A 14,480-nucleotide genomic window follows, 5' to 3' on the forward strand; every position below is an offset into this window, starting at 1 on the left:
CAGACTGCAAAGGGGCGCAGGAACTGTGCATTGCTCTCAAAGTCGACGGTATGCATCCCGAGTAGCAATGCTCTATTTTGAACTGCGCTGAATTCTTGCATGCAGTGGGGACATGTAGCTTCAACTTTACAAAATCAGGTGCTAAAAAATCAACCCTAATAAATTCTACCTTGTCCTGCAGTGTAGATGAGGCCATATGGACTCTTCCTATCTGTGTATTTCAAGAGACTGGGGAGAAACCAGACTGGTTATTCCTTTTCTCAGTTTTATGTAACACAGAGGAGGGGAAAAAACTTCCTTTTTTGTGGGAGAGGATGTTCTTTTGGGGCCTCTTGTCTATCGTTAAGATGAAAAACACAATTATTTTCCTTTCACCTTTAATTGCCTTAAGCATGTGAACTATCTATCCCTTTTCTACTCTCGTTGGCTTAAAACGTGAATTCCCTGCCTGCAGTAAAGTGCTTCTGGCTACATCTCTGGACAGGCAGGAGCAGAGGAACTTTGGGCACCAGTCAGGTCTGCAATTGGGAGAGGGGGCAGAAATATTGAACCATCTGTTTTTTGCCTGGGGAGCAGCACTTATCAGGAGACTGCTTCTTCCTTGGGGTACAAATCACGGTGTTTGTGGCCTCATTGGCTGCTCCCAACAACTGCTGGGGGAAGGTGTGACATTGCTCCAATTGCCTGTGTTGGTGGGAGCCATTCTGCTACTTATAAATAGAAACGCATCCAGACAAGGGCCAGACCAGAGATTCCCTGCATTGTTTTCAGACCTTGGAGGGATTGTTCAGACCTAAAGCAAGAGCAGATTTCCAGACCACATCACCCTGTCGTGCCATGTGTACGTGTATATAGCTGGAGGCCTCACCTTGTCCTCTAGTGCTGCCGACTCTGTGTTTTCTAGTGAGCTGCAGCCTGAGAGTTTGGCACCGCTCCCCTCATTCTTCGCAGCCGCACCTGCTGGATCCTGTGTTGCCTCCGCTCCCCACCTTTTCCCAAGCGTATTGATGTCAAATATATGTCCCAGGCCAGGATTTCTTAAGGAGGGTAAATTGCCACACTCTGTGCCAGGCTGATTCATCGTTTCCTTTTCTAGCAAAGTCACGTGCACGATCTCTTCCCTCCCCACTCAGCTCCCGACCTATGACCCACTTACAGATACACCCTTGAACCAGAGCGGCGACAATACTGTGTTGATAGGGCAGGTGTGGCCAACCTGAGCCTGAAAAAGAGCCACCATTTACCAATGTCCATTGCCAAAGAGCTACAGTAATTTGTGAGCAATCCCCATCAAGTGCCTCCTCTCCCATCTCCAGCATCTTTTGCCCACCAGCAGCCCTACCGATGAGTGTCTCTTTTTCCTTCCCCGCACCTCCTGTCCACTGCAGTCAGCTGTTTCATGGCACTCAGGAGGCTCTGTGGAGGAAAGAAGAAGAGAGGGTGCCATACACTTGGAGGAGGAGGTGGAGCCAGGAGTTGAGCACTGAAAAGTTGGCACCTGTAGCTTCAGCCCCAGAGTCCATGCCTGAGCCAGGAGCTGCATATTAAGTTCAGAAGAGCCACAGGTGGCACCAGGGCCACAGGTTGGCCACCCCTGCCCTAGGGCCTCAACTCGGGATGTAAACGACTAGTCGCTTCCCCCCTCCCCTTGTTGCATCTATCAGAAAGAGGCAGCAAGGGGAGGGACGGGAGAGGGCGCTTCAAAGAGGCAGTGCTGTGTGGAGCCCAGGGTCTGCCACTTTGAAACCCCACAGGCAGCCCAGGGCCAGACCTTGGGCTCCATGCGGTGCTGCCACATGCAGCCCCAGGGCTACCTGGGGGCTGTACGCAGCATTTCAAAGCAGCAGTGCCATGTGGAGTCAGTGGCATAACAAGGGAGGGGGCAATTGCCCCTGGGCGCCACACTAGAGAGCTGGAAGAGAGGGTGTGACAAGAGTATTGGATGGGAAATGTCTTACTGTCTCTCCCCCCCTGGTTTCACTACTAAAAGGAGCCTGGTATGGTCCAGCTTAAAGATAACTCTCAAACATTAGTTAAGCCTGTGATTGAAACTGGGGGCACCACCAGAGGCAGCAGGAATAGGCCAGAATTGAGGGGTCCTTTCTGGGTCAGGTCATGAAATATGGAGCCAAGTAACTGAGGAATGTTGCTAGTGATGTCAGTTATTTCACTCCCAGCGTTCCAGGTTTGAACCACCACCCCACGCCCTAATTCTAGATACCACCACAGTCCTTCGGCCGGGAGAGCTGGAGGCCTTTCCATTAATGCCACATGCTAAGCTAAACTGCAGGCGAAGGCCAAGTAACCAAATCAGCCAGAAAGGTGGCTTATTGCTGCTGTCTGCTCCTGTTTTCCAATTCACATGCCCTCTCTAAAGCTCCATTTCACTCGGGGAGATCCCTGGATCCAGGTGTCTGGTGCTCCAGCTGCACGGCCTGTGCTAACCCATGGGGAGTTCAGATGTTACCAGTGGCGGCCCGTCAATACAGACAAACTAGGCGGTCGTGTAGGGCACCAAGATAAACGGCCGTTGAGGGCTTTGGAGGCGGGGGGCACCGAGCGTGCATTTCACCTAGGACGCTAGTTGCCGACAGCTCATCGAGGGCCGCTCCTGGATGTTACCGCAATCGGCACAGGATAACAACCGAGACAGACAGGACTTCAGTGCTTGTGGGCAGGCCATGGGGGAGTGGAGAGATGTTCCTCCATCCCAGACTTTTGCCATTCACATTTGGTAGAAGAAACCAGCTGCTCTCAGAAGCTGGTGATCTGCCTGGCTTCGTCTTTCTCAGAAGTTGCTAACTTACTGTATCCTAATCCAGCCAGCTAGGAGAAGCGATCAGTCTGTGCAGGAGGGCAGTGCCAGGCGAGACAGAAGAGGAATACTGAGTTAGAGCCTTAAAGAACAGCTTTCATCTGCTTTTGTAGCTGTAGGGCCAGATTTTCAAGAGCTTGGCACTCAATGTGGGCTGAGAGTTGGATACCAAGTACTATTCCAAACAGCACTGGAAAGACTCAGATCTTGTTTTGGGCTGTTATATTTGGAGTTTTATTTTTTATTCTTAGTTCTCAGGAAGATAAGGGACCAATAATGCACCTGGGGCAGGCCTGGCAAATTTCATGAAGACAGTGTGAACGTCCACAAATAGGTCAGTCAGTGTGTCTCAGGCCAGTGGGCCTCCCCTGTTTTTCTCATACTAGACCCCAATCATCTCTAGACTTTTGATTCCATCTTAGACCTCTACCTAGCTCTGCCAATGCACTTCACTACTGACAGTGCCCTGCCTGCTCTTCCAGTCCTGGATCACTTCCACCATAAGTGCCTCCAACTCCTTTATATCATGGGCACAGGCCAGTTTGCATTTGGGGTCCCAGAAGGCTGATTAAACTGCTGCGCCATTCAGGCTACGGTCGTACAACACCTCCTGTTTGAAGTTAGTGCTCCCAGGCCTGCTGGTGTCTGAGAGCGTAACACGCATCCATCCATGCATGGTGCCTGTGTTAGCTCTGTTGTTTCTCCTGAGCTCCACCAGCTGCTGAATGAAAATGGAGCCCTTTGGCGAAGAGGAATCTTCTGATTGGGCAGCATGGCTAATGGCTGAATTAAATGACAAGGCCTCATAAAACTACATTTCTCTGCCTGCAGCATTTGAGCAAGGGGGATGCACGGAGCAGACAGGAAAATCACCGATGACTGGTGAAGGGGTGAACCACCCAACTTCCTTTGTGATACTCACCCCCCCCCACCCCCACCAGCTGTAGTTACAGGGCCAAAACCACAGAATAGTGCTGCATGGATTTAACGATGCCATTTCTCAAAAGAGAGTCTCTCTGTGTGGGCAGTGTTGTGTAGCATGGACAACAGCGCTGGGCATGCCTTCCGCGGTAAGTCAGATGGCTGCTGGGCTTTCGGAAGTGACAGTAATGGCTGCAGCGAGATGCACTTGAATTGGCCGCGAAGCTCCGGGGTGTATGGTTATTGGAAGAATAAACTTGAGAGTGCAATCAAAGGGTACAACCTTGGCCACGGGATATTTTATGTAGTCCTAGGGGGATTCTGCAATTGTTGCATTTGGAGCCATTGTAGAGTTCCCCCAGGGCTGTTCAGCGTATCTGGGATCCTGTGTCATCTCTGCTCCAGCTGGGGTTGCGCTGTTGCTGGGTGGGGGAGGCGAAGTGTTTGCGCTGAAGTCAGCAGCCGAACTGCCCACCCTGCCACGCCCTGTACGAATGCTACGAGCTAGACGCAGGGCTTGGGTTGTCACTTCGTAAGGCCCAGAGGCCAGTGTGGCCTTTCAGTCAGCGTTTCCCCTGAGCGTCCGTGCATCGTGCCCTCGTGCGTTGCTCTCATACAGGGGAATGCTGTCACGCACGCGGCCTTGGCTGCAGCGCGGCTCTTCGTGTCGAGGGAGTTTTCCTGGCTGAGGTCAAGTTGAGCCCCAGGCTGGAGTGGGAAAGGCAGCAGCAGCTCAGAATGTCTGAACACAGAGCTGTGACTCAGCAGGAATAGACCCCTCTCATCCCCAGGCCCTTGGCAGAAGCAGCGCAGCCATCTCCCCAGGCAGGCTAATCTCAAACCCAGGCATGTGTGCTGCATGCATGATTGGAGCCGGGGGAGTGGCCTTCAGTAAGATTTTATGGACACTGTCCTGTAAATTATCAGAGGGGGAGCCGGGTTAGTCTGAATCTGCAAAAGCGGCGAGGGGTCCTGTGGCACCTTATAGACTAACTGAAGTGTAGGAGCATAAGCTTTCGTGGGCAAAGACCCACTTCGTCAGATGCACTGTGACCTCATGAGGAGCAGAGAAGCTGGAGACGCCAGGATCAGCCTGCCAGTGTTGTCCTAGGGCTCCGTTGGCTCTTTCCCCAGGGTGGAAATGCCCATCCCTGCCTTTCCTTGCTGCAAAGAAGGGCTTAGCACCTGCTGTGGACTCGATCTTTGTTGCTCCTTCCGCTGTGCCAGCCAGAGGCTGTATTGGGACAGGAGCACTGTTATGAGGCTTGCCACCAGAAAGAGGCAACTGCCCCAGGGCCTGGTAATGCAACTGCTGCTACCAGAACTCCAGGGCCTTTAAACAGCCTCCATTATGCTGGGCAGTGTGCTCCGAGCAGCTTTGAGGGCGTATGTGTGTGCACGCGTGCGCAGCAGTCTAGGAGGTGCAGAGGACTAGCTGTCTCCAGCCCCACCCCTTCTGTCCAAGGCCACACCCCTTCCAGAAGAATAGAGCCACCACACACACACACACACACCTTGCCCAGGAGCCTGGCAAGGCTGTCGGCTCCCCTGACTGTCCCATTAACATGCCAGCACGTGGTCCTTATCCTAGTGCCGTGGACAGCGGAGGCTTCTCCCAAGCCAGGCGGAAGGAGCGCTCTGTGTCCCCAGGCTTTGCATTCCAGCCCCTGGCGGCTTCCCAAGGGTTGTGTGTAGAAGGGCCTGGGTGCTCGTTGTCCCCCACCCTCCCTGGGATTTCACTTTCAGGAGCTCCCCACCCCCACCTGGCACTCAACTTCCCTGCCGGTCCTCCCATCTTAGCTCAGGGTCTTCCACAGCACAAAGTTCTTCCTTCGATTTCAGGGGCTTCCCAGACGCCGCCCCCGCCCCAGCTGCCTTGGCACCTTGCATTCCTATGCCTCTGCTCAGGCGTCATTGCTGATGGGTATAACTGGCACGGCCAGGCTCTCTGCCTATGCTCCTATTATCTCCGGCAAATTAAGTGAAGTTGCTTATTGCTGGTGAATGTATCATACATCCTTGCTCTCGATCGACCTGCTCCTCATGCGGCAGTTACTGAGAGAGGAAAGCCACAGGCTGCCTTCTCCCCCACTTGGATAGACTCAGAGCATCCTGGGCCCACTCTGAAAAAGATGACTCGCTACTTTCTAAACCACATTCCTCCAGAGAGATGTGCAGAGCTCAGCAGTTCCAGAAGACAGGATGTTAAGCAAAGCGTGTGCCCTCCTCCTCTCTCTTGCTCTGCTTTTATTTTGCAGGTGCGGTGAGGTTTGGCCTGGCAAGTATTTTGGCTGCAAGTGAGCCTGAGACCTCCAAAATCAAACTCTGAATAAACCCTGGGTAGATTTTTGAGTGGAAGGCCCTGAATTGCCCAAAATTGTAAATTGAGGTTCAGATTGGTCTCATGAATGACCTTGACAGTCTTCAGACTGTGCCATAACCCAAGACCTGGGGTGAGGTGTGTGGGGGGGTAGGGAGGGGTTGAGTATGGTTGCAGGAAGCCAAAGGTCTCAAGCAAATTCTTCTCCATAAAAGAACTGTCTCCACTATAAAGATTTAGCATGGGAGAGTCAGCTGGGAAAATCAGAGTAGTTACTCATGCCACTCTTTTTTTACTCAATTGCACAGACCATGCAGCACTCCAAATGAAAAAGTTTTCTGGATTCTGCGGACCACATCTGCACTTCCTGGAAACGCATCTGTGTTAAAACGTAAGAACGGGGGAGCAAAAACGTCTGCAGCTGCTGTGTGTCCGAGGTGGCCGCGAGGCAAGATGGCAGCAGACACGAAAACAAAGCCCAGCTTGTGACGGCAGATGAAAATGGCTCTGAGCATCACTGTGGAGATAAATGAACTTCCACAAACTACTGAAGAGTAATAAAGTCAGTCAGATAATTCCTCTTAAAAAAGAGGCCTTGAAATTAGAACCCAAAGCGGTGGAGCCGCAGTGGAACTAAAACTAGGCTGCCCTGTTTCAATGCCCTCCTCCGGGCCCCGGAGAGGGGAAGTGTCTATTTGTTCAGAGTGGAGGCGCTGCACAGAGAACCCATTGTCAGTTCAGTTTGTGGTGCAGGCATCTAGCCACATGGCCAGCCTTTGTGCCATCTTCTGTAGCCTGTGGCTGGATTGCGAGGCTACTTTCCTTGACTGTGTGTCTGGCCATGTGCATAGCAGTAAGAGCTGTTTTGGCCTGCAGCACTGGATTCTCCCATGGAACAATCTAACTCTTCTGCACATACAGCAAGTGCCTGCAGCCTTTCACATGTAGCCCAAAACAACTGAGTAAATTGGTATCTTCTCACCCCACCCCCCAAAACCAAACCTGGGACATCTCAATTTAACCTGCTGTCAGTATGTAAGCCCAGAGAATTTCCACTGTGGGAATGAATCCTACTTGGAACCTGTCCTCTCTTCTGGTCATAATCTCCATCCTTGCAAATTCTGCTCTAAGCCAGTGTTTCTCAACCAGTGATACGAGTGTCCTCAGGGGTACTCGAGAGACGTCTGGGGGGTACGTCAACACAACTGGAATTGGGAGAAACCTGAATTTTTGTTTTAAGTTTTACAGGGTTTTATTATTTTTGTACTTTTTACACCCAAAAATTTCATCACCCGCCCTGCTTTGATTAAGTTGTTTAAACAAATGTGTTGCAACAGTAGAAAAAAAATTTGTGTGTCTGAAAATTAGGTACTTATAATTTTTTTAAAGGGGTACTTTATAAAAAAAAAAAAGGATTAGAAACACTGCACTAAGCCTACAAAATACTCTATCCCCGTGGTCACCAACCAGTAGATCGCGATCTACCGGTAGATCTCAGAGGCTCTAAGAGTAGCTCTTGAGCCCTCTCTGAACTGCGCGCCTGCGCAGTACATTTACATTAGATTTCCTCATTTGAGGAGCAGCTACTCACTGAGCAGCAGCACAGGTGAGTAGCTGCGAGGAATGGTGGGATTTTTTTTTTAAAGTAGCGGTATAAGGATTAGGGATAGCAAGTGATGGAGAGGAGGAGAATAGAGAGGGCGGGGCTTCAAGGAAGGGACAGGGCGGTAGATCTTGGCTTGGTCTGTCATTTAAAAAGTGATCTGGGTGTAAAAAGATTGGAGACCACTGCTCTATCCCCAGTCTCCTCTTCAGCTGTCTACTTGTGTGCACCCTCACAATCAATAGCTTCCTGTACACAAGCACGGGGCACGTTCATTACACGCAGCCTTGTAACAATGTGAGATGCTCTGGCCCTCAAATGGTTGGCTGCAACTTCCAAGGAGTACAAAGGCCCTTGCTAAACTGGTTGCTAAGGGAGACATGAGTGAGAAGCAGGGTGTCTGAGGAGAGAGGGTTTAGAACTGAAGGCCTGATCTCTGTCCTGGTGCCCCATGTGTCTGCTGCCATTTTGAGGAGCATGAGGCACCTCCAAGCCTAATGGCACAGGTCTCTCCAGCTTGAGCTAAAGACTAGGCTTGATAGCTGGGGGCCTTCGTAGATTCTAATCTTCCGTGCAGTAAAGGAGGCTCTTGCGGTTATGGGGTCTGCGATTTGACCTTGGTCGTAAGCGCTGCTGCTGAGAAGTGGGTGAAGTTTCATGAACGGTCACAGTGGAAACTGTAGAAAGAAAAGCTGAGACGACAAACAGACTGAATCAACTGAAAGAGTCAGGATCCAGCGATACCCCTCCAGGGCTCTTCTGATGATTGGGATGCAAGCTGAGCAGAAATCAAGCAACCAAAGCCGGTAAGCGGTGTCTCGAAAATCAGGACTTAACGGGTGGGCGAAATTAAGCCCGTGTGTGCCCATGCCTGCACAGCAGATGCAGTCCTTCTGGGCCCTTTTTCATGGGCAAAGGGTATGTGCTGAGCAAGGCACCCAACAGTCTTGCTGCTGTTATAGAAAGACCAAGGTTTCCTTGATCTGCTAAGATGTTACACAGTGGAACTCTTGCATAGGACAGGTTGGGTCAGACACCTTGCGGAGAAGCCCCTGCCTGGCCTCGCATCTATGGCTGGGGTGGCCAGGTATCCGGTATTCACCCTGACAGTCCGGTATTTTCGCCTGTCTGATAAAAAAAAAAATTCAGAAAATACCGGACACCTAAGATGTCTGGTATTTTCTGATTATTTTTTTCCCCCCGGCCAGTAGGCGAAAATAACAGGCACCTGGCAACCCTACAAACACTCAGCGCCTGGCCTCCCCTGAGCCACCCCCCCCCCCCCCAGCCCTCTGACCCCACACCTCATGCTTACCTGGTTCCACAAGGCTGCCAGCATAAAATGGCTGCTGGCAAAAAGACCAAGGGGAAGCAATGACTCCCCTGGGTCTAGCGCTCAACTGCTCCCCTGTTCCTATCTCTTCACTCACTCTTAAAGGGGACATGCTGTTTGTAATGCTGTTTTATTTGAATTTTTGTTTGTTTGTTTAATGAGTCTTTTTTTTTTTCCCAACAACTTTGGTCTCCCCCCCCTTTTTTTTCTTCAACAGAAAAAAAGTGTTGTTTTGGGGAGGGGGGGGGAGAGGCAAGTGTTTGGTGTTTTTGTTTCAATCATCTGGCAACCCTATCTATGGCAGCAGTGAGTGGTGAGACAGGAGTGGTTCTGCAAAACAGGAAGTGACCATTCAAAGCCAGAAGCACAGATTTATTTCCTGAAGGGGGAGAGGAACAGTGGGGCTAGCTGAATGCCAGAAGGAAGCTGCAGTTGAGACTTCAGCAATGATACAAGAGGTCCCATTGATTAATCTATTAGCCTGAAGCTGCTGACCTAAAACCCAGGTCTCTACTTCCTCCTTGGACACTTTCCTGTTGGTTTAGGTGCTGTCTTTCTTCTTGAAAAGTGACCTGATATGAAATCTACCGATCAATGGCAAGAGGTTGGAGTGGTGATGGAGAAATTGTGGAGACAAGGGAAAGTGGTGGCAGGTTGGAATTATTCTTATAGATCTGTGGTTCTAAAATTACTTCCTAAAATTACAAAAGTCCTGCTTGTAGGAGCGGCTCTAGGCATTTTTCAGCCACTTCCCCCCCCCCCCCCCCACACACACACTGAAGTGACATGCCAACCCCTCCCAAAAAAATGTCCCAGAACCCTGTAAATCAGTACCCAGGGCACTTGCTGTGCTCACCTGCCCCTAGAATGACCCTAACTGCTTGGTAGTCCACAGTATGAAACCCTCTGAGGAATAAACAGAGATAAGAGGTTGGGAGAAGATGCAACATCTTGGTAGATGAAAAGTTTGGCAAGAGGGTGTGAAAACATGTCAGGCAGCCAAATTGAGCAGAAGCTCAACTGGTATCTACCCTGGTGGGCACTCCAGACTAGATTAGCTTTGCAATTGTCTTATCATAGGGCACCCATCAGCCCGGATCATGGTTAGGGGAAGGTGGAAACAGGGCAGGCTCTAGGATTTTTGCCACCCCAAGCAAAAAAATTTTTGGCTGCCTTCCCCCTCCACACACTTTTTTGTTGGATTTTCCACCTTTGCACTTTGCAATGTTTTTGTTTGTTTGTTTATTTTCATTTTCGTTTTCGTTCCGGCATTTTAGCCCTATAAATGGCAAATATAATTTTAATTTTTTTTTCCATAAAGGCAAAGGCACGTCAAGTAAACGCCCCCTCCCCTTTCACTCGCTGCTGGATCACAACAGCTTTTTCCCTGCCCTGTCCAGCCCCTCCCTGTGGACAAGCACCCCTCACTCCTGACCCACAGAGGGTGCAGGGACAGCGCAGAGCCCAGAGACGCATGGGAAACAGGGGGAGCAGGGTTCACCGTGGGGAATGGGAGGTGCAGAGCCAGAGGGGCGTGGGGACCGGGGACAGCAGGGGGACTGGGGTGCTGGGGTGTGCAGAGCCAGAGAGGTGTGGGGAACAGTGGAGGGGAAGGGGTGGCATGGGGAATGGGAGGCGCAGAGCCAGAGGGATGCTGGGATTAGGGGGAGCAGGGGAGGCACGTGGAATGGGACGTGGAGAATGGGAGGAGCAGAGGGATCAGGGTTGTGGGGCAGTGCGGGGAATGGGGGGCACAGACACAGAGGGGCACAGGGAAAAGGGGCTGTGGGGTGCAGAGCCAGAGGGGCGCAGGGACCAGGGTGCAGGGGCAGCGCAGGGAACGGGCAGCGCATACCCAGAGGGGAGCAGGGTGCAAGGGTGGTGCAGAGCCAGAGTGTCGCAGGGAACAGGGAGAGCAGGGGAACCGGGATTCAGGGGAGCAGGGTGCAGGGCACAGAGGCGGCAGGGGGAACGGGCGTCGTGGAGCCCAAGGGGCGTGGGGTGGGGCAGGGCAGGCTCAGTGACCCGAGCGGTCAGCAGGGAGCGGTCTCTCACTGGTGAAGGGGGCTGGAGCAGTGGCAGGACTGGAGCCAGCAGGGCAGGGCAGAGCCTGGCCATGCCACGCTCCGCAGCCAGCTCCTGGGAGGACACAGCCAGAGCTGAGCTCCCGTGGCCCTTTAAAATCGGCGAGGCCTGGCATTGCCGGGGATGGCTGATTACCTGGAAATGCCGCCCCAGGAAATGTGCCATCCCAAGCACATGCTTGATTTGCTGGTGACTAGAGCCGGCCCTGGGTGGAAAGCTCCCCTGTATTTTTAAGCAGCACCTCCACACGTTGTGGAAATGCACAAATGGCACAGACGCTGCAAGCCAAGTGTTTAATGTAGAGATCTGAGCATGACTCCAAACGCCATGTCATCTTTCCCTTTAAAAAATGCATCCTACCTCACCCCACCCCCAAACAACTCCAGGCAGACTTGTTTGAAAAAAATCCACTTTATTTCTCTCCATTAGAAAAGCAGGGCTTGTTTCTACATTTCAGTGAAGTGTCCAGACTTGATACAACTTTGTTTTCACAGTATCTCTGCAAGACCAAGGACGGTTGATATTGCTGCAGCACGAATGTGGGCAGAATGCTAGAGAGGAACCTCTGCTACAGGGTCTAAGGTAAGCCCCCTCCCCCGAGCACTCTCCTAACCCGACTGCCTTTCTGCAAGCTGCGCTGGGTGGAACAGTTCCTTCCTTCCCCTTGTTCCTGAGCCGCGCTGGAGGCTCTCTGCTGGGCTGCCCCTGCTTCTGGCTATGCGAGCTGGTGCAGAAAAGCATAGTGGGAAGCCAGGAATGGACTCCAGCTGCCATTGCTCACCTGGGGTGGTTCTCCACTGGCATGCATGAAATCCTGCCTCCTTTTGGCGCGTGGGAGATGGACGTTCACATGAGGAACCCTTCGCCGTTTCCATCCTGGCCCCTCCCCTGCTCTTCCCCTCTCTCCTGACCTGCAACAGGGACTGACCCCGTCCTTCCTAAGCCGCCTGGCACATTTCAGCTCCTGCCACGGTTTGGGGCTGGAGACTTGCCTATTGTGGAGGGCGTAAATGGGGCCTCCAGAGCCACCATGCTCCTGTTGTGCGCTAGATCGGAATCCAGAAGTGCAATAGCTCGTGCTGCCAGCAAAACCCAGCATTAGCGCTGCACTTTCCTCAGGACACGTCCCTCGTGCAATCCCATCCGTGGCTTGGCTCCAGAGCAGCTTAATAGACAAGTCGCTGTATTTACCTCGGCTGATTGCAGCCACTCAGGGCAGCGTAAGCTGGAGCCCTCAGCATTCAAGTACCAAAGGAGAGGCTAAGTGCTATCCAGAGCAATTCTAAATATATGGCTATTGAGCTATTAACCCGCCATATAAACAGTGGTGTGTGTCGCACTTTTCACTTCCAGCTGCCACCCCCTTTTGTGCTGGCTGGATCTGCCCCCAGCAGTTTTTGTAATAAAGCAGTGTTGAGAAAACATCACTATTGAATCACAAAGCATGAAGTCTTAAAAAGACAGTGTCCTTTTTCTACCCCAGCATCTGACAGCACAAAGGGAGGAGGGAGGTACATTTCCAACAAGGAAAAGGCTAAGGCAGATTTGGAATGGAGCGGGAGTTATAGGCTGGGGACACAGGCCGTGCAAAACTCTGACCTCTGACATGAACCTCCATTCTCACATTGACTGCACTGCCAGGTCTACTCAGTGCAACAAGATGTTAGCAAAGATGTGAATGTCAAATGGCATCCGTGTATCCAATCCAGCCAGCTAGGAGGTGGGAAAGGCCTGGATGTACCAAATCCAGCCAGAGAGGGGGTGGGAATTGCCTGGGTGTACCCAATGCAGCCAGATAGGGGGTGAGAATTGCCTGGGTGTATCCAATGCAGCCAGATAGGGGGTGGGAATTGCCTGGGTGTATCCAATGCAGCCAGATAGGGGGTGGGAATTGCCTGGGTGTATCCAATGCAGCCAGATAGGGGGTGGGAATTGCCTGGGTGTATCCAATGCAGCCAGATAGAGGGTGGGAATTGCCTGGGTGTACCCAATGCAGCCAGATAGGGGGTGAGAATTGCCTGGGTGTACCCAATGCAGCCAGATAGGGGGTGGGAATTGCCTGGGTGTATCCAATGCAGCCAGATAGGGGGTGGGAATTGCCTGGGTGTACCCAATGCAGCCAGATAGGGGGTGGGAATCTGGCTTGTTAAATGTACCCAGAGGCTAAGCCCAGTGCCACACTAACTGGAATATGGCATGAGGGCTCCCTGAATGCAATTTCTGATGAGCAGAAGAAATCGCACCTCACAGCACCCCTTTGTGTAGCAAATTAAGACCGTGCGAACCCACAAACCGCCCTCAAGCTGCAAATACTCAGCACTTCAGAAACAGGCTCAAAATTAATGCCAGGCCTGATGAACACCGTCCCTCCCTCCCACCCCCAAACTTGGAGGCTGTCGTGAAGAGTCTACGAGCTTCCCCGCTTGGGCCCATCCCCGCTATTGCCATGCTGGCAGCAGCCGGCACAGGTGTGGCCGTGTTCAGTGAGTGGCTATTGTGTGGCGTTGCCCAGGAGAGGGTACGGATCAGTCTCTAGTCTGTGCAAGCCAAGCTCTAGCTGGGAGCAGGTCAGGCATAAGGAAAGGGAGCTCAGGAATGAAGGAGGTGGTTGCTGTGCACACCACAATGGTCTCATGAGCTTGTTTCATCGTCCTCACTAGACCTAGAGTCTGGCTTGAAGCCCATTTGCAAGCTGCCTCTGATGACTGGCGCTCTGCCTGCCAGACCCATGGACTCTCCCGTCGGAAGCCGCCTCTCACCGAATGCCCACGGACACAGCTGCTGGTGGGAATCAATGTCCATGCCTAGTGGGAGGGAGGATGATTAAGGTGCTGTCGTGGGATGCTGGGCTCTGGAGCATGAGGCTGGTGGTTCCTGGGCGGGAGGGCAGCACTTGAACCTGCTGCGAAAATAAAGGGGTTGAGCACGAAGTAGGGGAGATCCCAGGATAGGCTGAGACGGTCTTGCTGGTGAACTCTTTAAAGAGCATGCAAGGAGGCTGGGGGCAATGAGAACAGCTAGCTAAAGAGCGACTTGGAGCAGAGCCTGGCAAATGAGAGTCCCTGTGAGACCAGCTGAGCAGGGACCAGCCAGATACAGACAACTGAGCAATCTTAGTCCCTAAGCAACTCCTTGCTAAGGGGCAGTGTGACACTCCCCTTTTCACAGGTGCAGAGGAGAGGTGAAGTGACGCGCCGGAGACCATACAGCAATAGCAGAAAACAGAAGGTAGGTCCCGTCTTCCCAGCCCCTGCCCTGTCCTCTGACCCACGCTGCTGCCGCCACACAAGCTCCTCTTCTTCTAAAGCTCCCTCTGCCAGACCCATGACTCGAGCTGCCTCCTTTTTGTGCCTTCCACCCCTGGTGGTGTCTCTGAGGCTGCCAGGAGAGGCACCAAATGACT

This window comes from Pelodiscus sinensis, chromosome 23 (assembly GCF_052426305.1).
Source record: "Pelodiscus sinensis isolate ZL-2025 chromosome 23, ASM5242630v1, whole genome shotgun sequence".
Taxonomy (NCBI): Eukaryota; Metazoa; Chordata; order Testudines; family Trionychidae; genus Pelodiscus; species Pelodiscus sinensis.